We start from the raw sequence: 9,809 nt of genomic DNA on the forward strand, positions 1-9,809 counted from the left end.
CTAAGAATATATTTCTAAATCAAATGCAGCATATATTTTGTTCAAAAATTTTCTTTCGAGTTAAAATGAATCTGTAGAATGTCTTCTGACCGTGTTATATGATTTTTCAATACCTGCCACAGGAGGCAATTTTTTTTTTGATTTTTTAATGTTTATATATTTTTGAGAGAGAGAGAGAGAGAGCTGGAGAGGGGCAGAGAGAGGGAGATACAGAATCTGAAGCAGGGTCCAGCCTCTGAGCTGTCAGGACATAACCCTACATGGGCTCGAACTCAGGAACCATGAGATCATGACCTGAGTCAAAGTCAGATGCTTAACTGACTGAACCACGCAGGCAGCCCGTAAAATATATTTTATCTGCTCATCACTACTATCTTTTTTTGAAAAAAAAAAAAAAAAAACTAGTTACATCTTTTATAATTTCTATGATAGTAACAGTGTGATATTCAAATCAAATTTTTAATATAAAGGATTTTGCTTTTCATTAGTTGTTCACCAAATGAGTAAGTTTAGAAATCTGTGGCAGACATCCTCTCAAGACAACCACTATTCAATCCTTCCCACCCCATGTATGCAGGCAATTATATTCAATCAAAACCTAGAGTCTGTTTCACCTACCCTTAACCTGGGCTGGCTTGTTACTTGCTTTCGTTAACATAATGTGAGTCACTGATGCTGTCCACATATCAGATCTGGTTACTTACTTATTCAGTTATTTACAATTGACGTGTATTTGACATATAGTGCTGTGTAAGTTTAAGGTGTACGACATGCTAGCTTGGTCTGTTTATATATTGTAATACGATCGCCATTGTAGCAAGAATTAGCACCTATATCACATCCTGTAATTATCATTTCTTTTCTTGCGGTAAGAACAATTAGGATCTAGTCTCTTATGACGTTTGATTACTATAATACGATATTGTTGTTTATATTCACTTAATCTCCAGGATTTATTCCAGGAGATTTATTTATCTACCAGTTGCAAGTTTGCACCCTTCATGTTATTTCAGGTCTGGTAGTTGAAGTGTAAGAAGTTCAGCAGTTTCTGGGGAAAGACACGCACCATATAGCAAATCCTGCTTTCCCAAGGCTACCGCATTGGAAGGAAGCCCAATCAAGCTACTCAGAGATGCAACATGGAACAGAACTGAGGAATCTGGACGGCAGTGCAACTGAGACTCTGACTTAGACCTAAGTTGAGTAATCTCAGCTGACCACAACCACTCCAGCTATCCCAGCCAAGATCTCAGATACTACAGAGAGGACATAGTCATTGCTGCCCTGGCTTATCTGAATTTCCTAATCTAAAAAAAAAAATCATAAGGAACTGAAATGGTTTTTCTTTGGGGTAAGACATTATATAGCCATAGATTAATATAATATAGTCTTATTCTGCAGGACCAGATTGTGCTACATCTGATAAATGATAATAACAGTAAAAATAATTACTATTTTTTGATCTCTTATTTTGTTTAAGTAGGGATTTTGTACATAAAATCATATATAATTTTTATTATAACCTTCAGAGGTAGGCACTATTATTGACTTGCATAAACTAAGACTTGGAGAAAAGACTGTATGAGATATATCATGAAGGAGAAGTTCCTAGAACTCTCATCCCATTCTCCTGAAAGAGAAGTAAACACAGAGACTTATGGTGACAAAAAGACTAAGGCTCACAATTTATAATATTGAATTTGCGTTTTATAATAATTCCATTGAGAGAAGCCAGAGACTCAATCTGCCACACAACTTCTTAAAATATCAAGATCTAAGTACTTATTTTCTACATGAGTAAACCCTAAACCCTATCCAAGAGCTTTGAGTGTGCTCAGGCGACCCTTAATTTAGAAAAATGAAACATCATGACCTGAAGGAGAGGAAAGAAGTCATAGTCATAAATTGGCAAACTTCAAAAAGACTGCTTAAAAGGATACTGGAAACTTACATTTGAAGGTCAGGTTTTATACAGAAAAACCCATATGATACACAAAGTACTGTTTTGTTTTGTTTTGTTTTTTTCCCTTGGAAATTAAATATTGAAGATCTATTCAGTCACCACTATCTTTGGAAAAGTGAAATAAAAAGAAACGTTTTATTGCCTGAGATGTAAAAGTTTAGGTTGTATCATGTGGTCCCGATGATTAGAGAGACAGAGTTCCTCCTCAGAATCTTTCCATCTCAACAATGGCGAGTCCTGGCACATTCAATTTCAGTTATTTTAGGAACTCAACTCAACTTGCTCTTCTTTTTGAGTTTGGCACATGCTGATTTCAGGTTAACAGTAGTTGAGAGAGAAACAGAAACTTCAGAAATGCCACAAATGTCACAGAAAGAGACAATTTCTTATAGGATAGAAATCCACAGAAAATATGCTATTGAGGAGCTGTTTTCTTTCTCATCTACTACATGCTCAAGATGTTAATCTCACGTTTCTCCTTTTACACAATAGTAAATCTGCTGAAAATTAAACAGAGTAACTAATCCGAGTCTGAAGTCTATAAAGAAAACCAGGGGAAGGTACTATAGTTAGCAAACGCTTTTGGAATTTGGAAGAGGGGTGATTTCCCTTCTAATCAGACGAGGGGTGTTTAGAACAGCCTTTTTAGAGATGAGTCTACTGATGAATTTGGAAACGAGTTAATAAAGTAAGTTATAGGCCATATAAAATTATGTGACTCTTGTGGGATTTGTGTGTTTAGGAACGTTATGACTTAATTGTGGAGAAAAACACTACCATTTTTATTGTTTGGATTAAGACAGGATAGAGTTTGAATTCCAAGTCTATAATATTTTTAGAATTTTTTTTTAATTTATTTTGAAAGGGAGCCAGCACAAGCAAGGGAGGGGCAGAGAGAGAAGGAGAGAGATTCCCAAGCCAGTTCCATGCTCAGCGTGGTACCTCGTGTGGGGCTTGATCTCATGACTGAGAGAGGAAGACCCTTTAATGATGACCTGAGCTGGTATCAGGATGGAGCCATCCAGGTGACCCCCAAGTCTTTCATACTTTTGATCTGTGGCTTATCCCTCTAAGCTAATATTTTACCTTTTATCCTAAAGGTAATAATTTCCAAGTGTCTAATTAATTAATGACTGTTTCTGAATATAATGAATAACTTCGATTATAAAATAAAATTTTATCCAGGGGCACCTGGGCGGCTCAGTCGGTGAAGCGTCCAGCTTTGTCTCAGGTCATGAACTCATGGTTCCTGGGTTTGAGCCCCGCATTGGACTCTGTGCTGACTGCACAGGCTCAGTGCAGCTCAGAGCCTGGAGTCTGCTTTTAATTCTGTGCCTCCCTCTCTCTCTCTGCCCTTCCCCCATTTGTGCTCTGTCTCTCTGTCTCAAAAATAAATAACATTAAAACATTAAAAAAATAAAATACAAAGTAAAATTTATCCAAAATGAAGTACTGAAGATATGATTTCACTGATGTAAATAAACTGTCATATTTGACCATAATAGTTTAGGTATTTAGGCATTATGTAATTATTTTTATAGATTTACTCAGAAAAACCTCACTTTTTATCATTTCCTTTTTTTTTTTATGTTTATTCATTTTTGAAAGACAGAGAGAGACAGAACACAAGCAGGGGTGGGGTGGAGAGAGGGGGACACAGAAGCAGAAGCAGGCTCCAGGCTCTAGGCTCCGAGCTGTCAGCACAGAGCCCGACGCGGGGCTCGAACCCACGAACCGTGAGATCATGACCTGAGCTGAAGTCCGACGCCCAACCGACTGAACCACCCAGGCGTCCCAATATCATTTCCTTAAAGTGACTTCACGTTATGTTCTTCCAGTAACCAATGATGATAGTAGTGTTTTTAGCAGAAAACATCATCTTCAAGCCCTCAGCTATAGCTCTGGGTGCAGATCGGGGCAGAGACAAGTTGTTTAGGATACCTGGAAATGTTCCTACTTTGTGAGCTTTAAGAACTTAATAACACAACACTTTCATTCTTCCCTCTCTGCATTCATTTTGAAAAGGTGCCAAAAAAATTCCTTCCAGCAAGCAAACAACGGCGTCCAGAAAACCAGGTTTGGTCCTGCACTAGAAAGCGGTATTCAAACAGGGGCCCAGCTATTCAGTAGGAAACTCATGCCAGCTAATTCAGACTTTCACTCGAAGATTGAATATGACCGGCGCTGCTTCCAGCACCTGTAGCAGATGGTCAGCGGAGCCGACACTGCCTCAGTCAGCACATCTCCATCTTTAAATCCCTATGTACAAGTCACAGATGGCAGGGGGAGTGTCACTCTGTGGGTCATGGGCTCTGAAAACAGACCTCAGCCCACCTGAGACACGCTGCTAAAGACATGCCTGCCTCGATTGGAAAGGAGCCAAAGCCAGGCTCTGCCCTGGGATAATCAGAGCACTGGACAAAAACCAGTGCAAACTCTAAGTGTGTATCTGCAGAGTGAGGGCTTATATGCACCCAGTATATTTAAATCTCGACTACAACACACATAAAAATCATTAACGGAAACAAAAAGCTATTTTTTTTTCAATTTCTTCTTCCTCTCTTTGAATCCAGTAGGAAGAAAATCTTATAGGCGAAACGGAAACAAATGTTTTCTCACCCTCCCCTCCTCCAAACCCCTTGACTTTAATGAAAGGTTACCACAGGATGGAAAGGTCCTATAAGCCTGTTTTGTTTGCTCAGGCAGCAGTTATTAGAATTGGCCACCACTGTTGAAAAATCATGAAGTATCCATCTACACATCTATTTTGCTTGTATACCTTAGAAAAATAAAGACCATTTCATCTTAGCTCGTTGGAATATCTGGCCATGACCTCAGTGGAGACGTGTGCGTCACTAGTGTGCTAAGATAACAGATGCCAGACTTTTCCTGCTGACTTACACCTGGGCTGCATCACTCATGGATGTCACATGCCTGGTCCCTAGTTTGGAACATTTGACACACTTGTTCTCAAACTCTAAAGTGTCTCATATCACCCAGAAGGCTTGTCGAACAGATGTTCCAGCCCATTCCCAGAGTTTCTGATTCTATAGTGTCTTGAGGCTCAAAAATATGCATTTCTAAAAAGTTTCCAGATGAGACTGACGATGCTGTTCTGGAGACTGTAACTGAGAACTATTCCTCTAGAACTAAAGTCAATCAACTCATATTTGTAGTATGTTCTTAATCCAATATCACGTTCTATGGCGCTTCTGAGAAGAAGTTCCCTCAAGTAACATGAACTCCCTTCATGGGTGTATTAATTTGCTATGGCTGTTATAACAAAAGATCACACACAGAGTGACTCAAACGACAAAAATTTTTAGTTTTCATTTTGTTTAAGTTTATATATTTACTTTGAGAAAGAGAACATGCTGGGGGATGGGGCAGAGAGAGAGGAGTACAGGGGATCTGAAGTGGAGTCCGTACTGACAGCAGAGTCCGATGTGGGGCTTGAACTCACAAACCATGAAATTATGACCTGAGCTGAAGTCAGATACCTAACCAACTGAGCCACCCAGGCGCCCCAACAAAAATTTATTTTTTAACAGTTCAGAGGCAGGAAGTTGAAGATCAAGGTGCCAGTAGGGTTGCGTTCTTCTGAGGTCTCTCTCCTTGGCTCAAAGATAGCAGCCTTCATGAGGCCTCTTTACACGGTCTTCCCTGTGGGAGCATCTCCCTGTGTTGCCCTGGGGCCTCCATCCAGAGCATCCCAAAGGTGTTGCTGAAGGTTCTTGGTCTTATCACAAGAAAACATTCAAAGACAGATGTGCAACACAGTGGACTAGTGAAACAAGTGGGATAGTTTATTTTAGTTCATTTATTCATTTATTTATTTTTATTTATTTTTATTTTTGAGGGAGAGACCAAGAGCTCGCAAGCAGGTGAGGTAGAAAAAGAGACAGAGACAGAGAGAGAGAGAGAGAGAGATGGGGGGTGGAGGGAAGGCAAGTGTGAAAGTTTATTAAAGCAAAAGAATACTCTAGAGATTTGGGAGTGAGCGAACGTGAGACACAGAGAGCGAGTGAGAGAGCGATCTGTGCACCACAGGAGTTGAGTTCCTAACTTCTATTGACAGTTGTTAACTAGAAGGTGGAATATTTATTACTTGAAGTGGAGATGCAAAGTTTCATGCTTTTTCTTCCTTATTTGGTCAGGGATTTCCTGTCATGGCACCCACCATTTGGGGCCTGTATAATTTGATTTGGCTTTTTGTAGAGTGTTGGCAGGACAGACCGCTGACTTTCCAGATAGCTGGTCATAACATCCTCCTTGTTGTTGACCTCCAGGTGTCCTGTTAGAAACTAACCGACTGCCACTCTAATACCAATGTCTTCCTCTTTTTATAAGGATACCGGTCGTAAAGGCCTTGGGCTCCACCATAATGCCTTCATTTTCACTTAGTCACATATTTAAAGACCTTATCTCTAAATATAGTTATGGTCACTATATTAGTCAGGGTTCTCCAGAGAAACAGAACTAAGGGGATAAAGAGAGGGAGGGAGAGAAAGAGAGAGATATCATGAAGGACTTTATAGAAAGTGATTATGGAGGCTGAGAAGTCACATGATCTGCCAGCTGCAAGCTTGAAACTCGGGAAAGCTGATGGTGTAATTTAGTCCAAGATCTAAGGCAAAAGAACCAGGGGAGCTGATGCTCAAGGGCAGGGGAAGATGGATGTCACAGCTCAAAGAGCAAATTCACTTTTTGTCTGCCTTTTTGTTCTATTCAGACCTCAATAGATTGGATGATGCCTTAGTGCTTTGGTGAGGGAGATTTTCTTTACTTAGTCTACTGACTCAAATGCTAATCTCTTCTAGAAACACCTTCACAGACACGCCCAAGAGTAATGTTTTACTACCTGTTTGGGCATCCTTTAGGCCAGTCAAGTGACACATAAAATTAACCATCACAATTATATTTGGAAGTGTTGGGTATTGGGACTTCCACATACGAATTTGTCAGGGACACAACTCAGCTCACAACAGTGAAGTAAAACAAATCACATGAAGTAGAAACTTATAAAACTTTTCATACAAACTTTAGGCTGTCTTAGCCTTATCCTCGGAGGAACTTGAAATTCTATCTCGGCCACTATCTAGTGTTTGAAAAACATTATCACAAGCTTGCAGTCAGTGTTTCTGAATCCTGTGGCTAAATTTCCTCTTGGAGAATCCTTCCTTTCTTTTCTGAGTGTCTGGAACTATTCCTATCCACATGATATATTTGTGGGTTTTAAATTGGTCCAGCTGCACTTAATGGGATAGTTGTCCACAATTTCATTAGGACAGATAAATATAAAGAAAAAAATCAGTATAAATTCCACCATCCATATGTCTCTACCATTAATTTTTGGTGAACATTTTTTAAGACTTTAATAACACTTTGCTCATGGGGCACCTAGTGGCTCAGTTAGTTAAGGGTCCAACTTCGGTTCAGGTCAAGATCTCATGGCTCATGAGTTTGAGCCCCGCATCGGACTCTGCGTTGACAGCTTGGAGACTGGAGTCTGCTTTGTATTCTGTGTTCCCCCCTCTCTCTGCTCCTCCCCCCACTCAAAAAAAAACATTATTATTTTCTTTTAATTTCCTCATGAATTCCTCTCTTTCCCCCTCCTACCCTTCCCCCTTTTACTCCCCTCCTTCTCCCTCCTCCTCCTTGCCCTTCTCCTCCTCTCCCTCCTCCTCTCCCTCCTCCTCCCCCTCCTCCTCCCTCCTCCTTCTTCTTCTTCTTCTTCTTCTTCTTCTTCTTCTTCTTCTCATCCTTCTCCTCCTCCTCCTCCTCCTCCCCTTCTTCTCTTCCTCCTCCTCCTCCTCTTCCTTCCCTTTCCTCTCCTTCTCCTTCTTCTTCTTCTTCTTCTTCTTCTTCTTCTTCTTCTCCTTATCCTTCTCCTCCTCCTCCTCCTCCTCCCCTTCTTCTCTTCCTCCTCCTCCTCTTCTTTCCCTTTCCTCTCCTTCTCCTTCTTCTTCTTCTTCTTCTTCTTCTTCTTCTCTCTATACTATATATACATAGTCTAATTTGGGTTGTGTATGCTATTTTCTTACTTATTTTTTCCAAAGCAAAAATATAACTACAACACAGGTATTTTAATTTAACTTGATTTTTCTCAGTGCATTAAAGGGGTTAAGACCCTGGACTCTGGAATCAAAGACCTTGGATTAGAATCCTGGATTCTAGAAGCAGTATAATCTTGGTGATAAAATAGTCTTACTTTTTACTGTTGTTAGGATTAAACAAGCTATAGTAAGTAAAGTCCTTAGAACCATGACTATTGTATAGTAAGTATCATATAAATATTAGGTATTATTATTATGATTATTACATGAATATAAATTTATCTAAATATGTTTTAATAGTTGAGTAGTGTTTCTTTTTTTTCAAGTTTTATTATTTCTTTATTTTGAGAGAAAGAGTGTGAGTGGGAGAGGGGCAGAGAGAGACAGAGAGAGAGAATCCCAAGCAGGCTCCACACCAGCAGTGGGGAGCCCAACACAGGGTTTGAACCTATGAACTGTGAGATCATGACCTGCACCGAAACCAAAAGTCGGATGCTTAACCAACTGAGCTAACTAGGCACGCCTAGTATTTATTAATATGGTCATATGTTACTTTATTTAATTACTTGTATATTGGTATGTATTTTTTGTTGTTATATTGAAAATGGTTGCAAACATGTTCAGTCATTTATGAATTATAAAGATGAAGAGTTTTGAACAATTATTATATTATTTTCTCAAGTAAATTCTTAGAAGTGGTAAATATTGATCAAATAATATGCATATTATTTCTTTTCAATAACCACACTGCTATTTGAACATGTTATAATAATTTTATTCCAAGATAAATTTAATAATAGAGTATTTTACTTAGAATCTTTACTTATTTATTTTTGTTTCAAAGCATATTATATGCACTATGTCAAAATGCCACTTGAATTATACTACGAGTACACACACATACACACATGTTCACATATGCTTTCACAAAACCTTTTATAAATTAAACACCCGGGTTAGTAGTTTATATGATTGTTTTAGGTATTTTAAAGACAGCTTGTTGTTGGGTGGATTAAAAAATAGAACAAAAAAATACTTACCTGGCAGGGGAGATACCATGATCACGAAGGTGGTTTTCCCAGGGCGAGGCTTATCCATTGCACTCCGGATGTGCTGACCCCTGAGATTTCCCCAAATGTGGGAAACTCGACTGCATAATTTGTGGTAGTGGGGAACTGCGTTCGCGCTTTCCCCTGGAAAAAAAAAAAAAAATAGAACAACAAAAAAAGAATATATAGATGACGTTTTTAAAATACAATAAATATAAAAAGAAAGAGTAAGGCACTTAGATGTATAACTTAAAATATCTATGTCAACTGTAAGAATATAACGGCATGTCAACAAATGAGAAATGTGACTAAGATTAAATCATGCCCTTTCGTGGTTAAGAAAAGCATGATGATACCAAAAGAAAAGCAAGGAAGAGCTCATAGAAACATAATTGATTTAAATACAGAGGGGCGCTTGGCGGCTCAGTGGGTTAAGTTTCCGACTCTTGATTTCCGCTCAGGTCTTGATCTCACAGTTTGTGAGTTTCAGCCCAGTGCCGAGCTCTTCTGCACTAACAGTGGGGGAGCCTGTTTGGGATTCTTTCTCTCCATCTCTCTCTGCCCCTCCCCTGCTTATGCTCTCTCTCTCTCTCTCAAGATAAACTTTAAAGTAATAATAAAATAAAATAAAATCACATAAAACAAAATACAAAATAAAATAAAATGTAAAAAAAAGGAATATTTTTATGTTTGCTAGTACTCAATAAAATATTATATCTCACTTATGGGATTAGTAAATAT

General features: G+C 38.9%; 1 non-coding gene across 1 annotated transcript; it reads left to right on the forward strand.

Moving 5' to 3' along the window:
- Positions 1 to 9,051: 9,051 nt before the first annotated feature.
- LOC122232407 lies at positions 9,052 to 9,215 on the forward strand. Its single transcript, XR_006209755.1, has one exon. It is a non-coding gene; the product is annotated as a U1 spliceosomal RNA (small nuclear RNA).
- The last annotated feature ends 594 nt before the right edge of the window (positions 9,216 to 9,809 follow it).

This window comes from Panthera tigris, chromosome A1 (genome assembly GCF_018350195.1).
Source record: "Panthera tigris isolate Pti1 chromosome A1, P.tigris_Pti1_mat1.1, whole genome shotgun sequence".
Classification (NCBI taxonomy): domain Eukaryota; kingdom Metazoa; phylum Chordata; class Mammalia; order Carnivora; family Felidae; genus Panthera; species Panthera tigris.